Source organism: Drosophila novamexicana, unplaced genomic scaffold (genome assembly GCF_003285875.2).
Source record: "Drosophila novamexicana strain 15010-1031.04,08,12 unplaced genomic scaffold, DnovRS2.1 tig00000644-arrow-pilon, whole genome shotgun sequence".
Taxonomy (NCBI): Eukaryota; Metazoa; Arthropoda; class Insecta; order Diptera; family Drosophilidae; genus Drosophila; species Drosophila novamexicana.
In genome coordinates this window covers 2,160,211-2,164,571 of record NW_020824814.1, presented here as the reverse complement: position 1 = coordinate 2,164,571, position 4,361 = coordinate 2,160,211, and positions in this window count along the sequence as shown.

The window sequence follows — 4,361 nt, the reverse complement described above, 5'->3', positions numbered from 1 at the left end:
CGAGCTCAAAATGGTATAAAATTCGAAAATCTGACATTATTTGGCCGAGATATGCCAAAAAATCATCAAAAAAGGTTGATTTTGAAAACGAATCGGTTTTTGGTCAATCATTTTTTTTTACCCATCGATATTGAATTTCTTTGAATGCCAATTAATAGTAGGGATCCGTACGAATGTAAAAAGGTATAATATTTTAAAATCAGACGATATTTACCGGAGATATTCAAAAAAATCATCGACAAAGTTTCGATTTTTGACCCGACCCCGATTTTGAAAAAAAACGTCGTTTTGGAACGTCATATCTCCGCTGAAGTTATGTCGTTTTGGAACGTCATATCTCCACTGGAGCTATGTCGTTTTGGAACGACATCGAATCGGTTTTTGGTCAATCATTTTATTTTACCCATCGATATTGAATTTCTTTGAATGCCAATTAATAGTAGGGATCCGTACGAATGTAAAAAGGTATAATATTTTAAAATCAGACGATATTTACCGGAGATATTCAAAAAAATCATCGACAAAGTTTCGATTTTTGACCCGACCCCGATTTTGAAAAAAAACGTGATGTAACCCCTTGCTTTTTGGTCGATTTTGGTCAAAATTTAGATTTTTATTTTTTTGATGCCAATCGATAGTACTGATCCCTACGAGCTCAAAATGGTATAAAATTCGAAAATCTGACATTATTTGGCCGAGATATGCCAAAAAATCATCAAAAAAGGTTGATTTTGAAAACGAATCGGTTTTTGGTCAATCATTTTTTTTTACCCATCGATATTGAATTTCTTTGAATGCCAATTAATAGTAGGGATCCGTACGAATGTAAAAAGGTATAATATTTTAAAATCAGACGATATTTACCGGAGATATTCAAAAAAATCATCGACAAAGTTTCGATTTTTGACCCGACCCCGATTTTGAAAAAAAACGTCGTTTTGGAACGTCATATCTCCGCTGAAGTTATGTCGTTTTGGAACGTCATATCTCCACTGGAGCTATGTCGTTTTGGAACGACATCGAATCGGTTTTTGGTCAATCATTTTATTTTACCCATCGATATTGAATTTCTTTGAATGCCAATTAATAGTAGGGATCCGTACGAATGTAAAAAGGTATAATATTTTAAAATCAGACGATATTTACCGGAGATATTCAAAAAAATCATCGACAAAGTTTCGATTTTTGACCCGACCCCGATTTTGAAAAAAAACGTGATGTAACCCCTTGCTTTTTGGTCGATTTTGGTCAAAATTTAGATTTTTATTTTTTTGATGTTAATCGATAATACTGATCCTTACGAGCTCAAAATGGTATAAAATTCGAAAATCTGACATTATTTGGCCGAGATATGCCAAAAAATCATCAAAAAAGGTTGATTTTGAAAACGAATCGGTTTTTGGTCAATCATTTTATTTTACCCATCGATATTGAATTTCTTTGAATGCCAATTAATAGTAGGGATCCGTACGAATGTAAAAAGGTATAATATTTTAAAATCAGACGATATTTACCGGAGATATTCAAAAAAATCATCGACAAAGTTTCGATTTTTGACCCGACCCCGATTTTGAAAAAAAACGTGATGTAACCCCTTGCTTTTTGGTCGATTTTGGTCAAAATTTAGATTTTTATTTTTTTGATGCCAATCGATAGTACTGATCCTTACGAGCTCAAAATGGTATAAAATTCGAAAATCTGACATTATTTGGCCGAGATATGCCAAAAAATCATCAAAAAAGGTTGATTTTGAAAACGAATCGGTTTTTGGTCAATCATTTTTTTTTACCCATCGATATTGAATTTCTTTGAATGCCAATTAATAGTAGGGATCCGTACGAATGTAAAAAGGTATAATATTTTAAAATCAGACGATATTTACCGGAGATATTCAAAAAAATCATCGACAAAGTTTCGATTTTTGACCCGACCCCGATTTTGAAAAAAAACGTGATGTAACCCCTTGCTTTTTGGTCGATTTTGGTCAAAATTTAGATTTTTATTTTTTTGATGCCAATCGATAGTACTGATCCCTACGAGCTCAAAATGGTATAAAATTCGAAAATCTGACATTATTTGGCCGAGATATGCCAAAAAATCATCAAAAAAGGTTGATTTTGAAAACGAATCGGTTTTTGGTCAATCATTTTTTTTTACCCATCGATATTGAATTTCTTTGAATGCCAATTAATAGTAGGGATCCGTACGAATGTAAAAAGGTATAATATTTTAAAATCAGACGATATTTACCGGAGATATTCAAAAAAATCATCGACAAAGTTTCGATTTTTGACCCGACCCCGATTTTGAAAAAAAACGTCGTTTTGGAACGTCATATCTCCGCTGAAGTTATGTCGTTTTGGAACGTCATATCTCCACTGGAGCTATGTCGTTTTGGAACGACATCGAATCGGTTTTTGGTCAATCATTTTATTTTACCCATCGATATTGAATTTCTTTGAATGCCAATTAATAGTAGGGATCCGTACGAATGTAAAAAGGTATAATATTTTAAAATCAGACGATATTTACCGGAGATATTCAAAAAAATCATCGACAAAGTTTCGATTTTTGACCCGACCCCGATTTTGAAAAAAAACGTGATGTAACCCCTTGCTTTTTGGTCGATTTTGGTCAAAATTTAGATTTTTATTTTTTTGATGCCAATCGATAGTACTGATCCCTACGAGCTCAAAATGGTATAAAATTCGAAAATCTGACATTATTTGGCCGAGATATGCCAAAAAATCATCAAAAAAGGTTGATTTTGAAAACGAATCGGTTTTTGGTCAATCATTTTTTTTTACCCATCGATATTGAATTTCTTTGAATGCCAATTAATAGTAGGGATCCGTACGAATGTAAAAAGGTATAATATTTTAAAATCAGACGATATTTACCGGAGATATTCAAAAAAATCATCGACAAAGTTTCGATTTTTGACCCGACCCCGATTTTGAAAAAAAACGTCGTTTTGGAACGTCATATCTCCGCTGAAGTTATGTCGTTTTGGAACGTCATATCTCCACTGGAGCTATGTCGTTTTGGAACGACATCGAATCGGTTTTTGGTCAATCATTTTATTTTACCCATCGATATTGAATTTCTTTGAATGCCAATTAATAGTAGGGATCCGTACGAATGTAAAAAGGTATAATATTTTAAAATCAGACGATATTTACCGGAGATATTCAAAAAAATCATCGACAAAGTTTCGATTTTTGACCCGACCCCGATTTTGAAAAAAAACGTGATGTAACCCCTTGCTTTTTGGTCGATTTTGGTCAAAATTTAGATTTTTATTTTTTTGATGCCAATCGATAGTACTGATCCTTACGAGCTCAAAATGGTATAAAATTCGAAAATCTGACATTATTTGGCCGAGATATGCCAAAAAATCATCAAAAAAGGTTGATTTTGAAAACGAATCGGTTTTTGGTCAATCATTTTTTTTTACCCATCGATATTGAATTTCTTTGAATGCCAAATAATAGTAGGGATCCGTACGAATGTAAAAAGGTATAATATTTTAAAATCAGACGATATTTACCGGAGATATTCAAAAAAATCATCGACAAAGTTTCGATTTTTGACCCGACCCCGATTTTGAAAAAAAACGTCGTTTTGGAACGTCATATCTCCGCTGAAGTTATGTCGTTTTGGAACGTCATATCTCCACTGGAGCTATGTCGTTTTGGAACGACATCGAATCGGTTTTTGGTCAATCATTTTTTTTTACCCATCGATATTGAATTTCTTTGAATGCCAATTAATAGTAGGGATCCGTACGAATGTAAAAAGGTATAATATTTTAAAATCAGACGATATTTACCGGAGATATTCAAAAAAATCATCGACAAAGTTTCGATTTTTGACCCGACCCCGATTTTGAAAAAAAACGTGATGTAACCCCTTGCTTTTTGGTCGATTTTGGTCAAAATTTAGATTTTTATTTTTTTGATGTTAATCGATAGTACTGATCCTTACGAGCTCAAAATGGTATAAAATTCGAAAATCTGACATTATTTGGCCGAGATATGCCAAAAAATCATCAAAAAAGGTTGATTTTGAAAACGAATCGGTTTTTGGTCAATCATTTTATTTTACCCATCGATATTGAATTTCTTTGAATGCCAATTAATAGTAGGGATCCGTACGAATGTAAAAAGGTATAACATTTTAAAATCAGACGATATTTACCGGAGATATTCAAAAAAATCATCGACAAAGTTTCGATTTTTGACCCGACCCCGATTTTGAAAAAAAACGTGATGTAACCCCTTGCTTTTTGGTCGATTTTGGTCAAAATTTAGATTTTTATTTTTTTGATGTTAATCGATAATACTGATCCTTACGAGCTC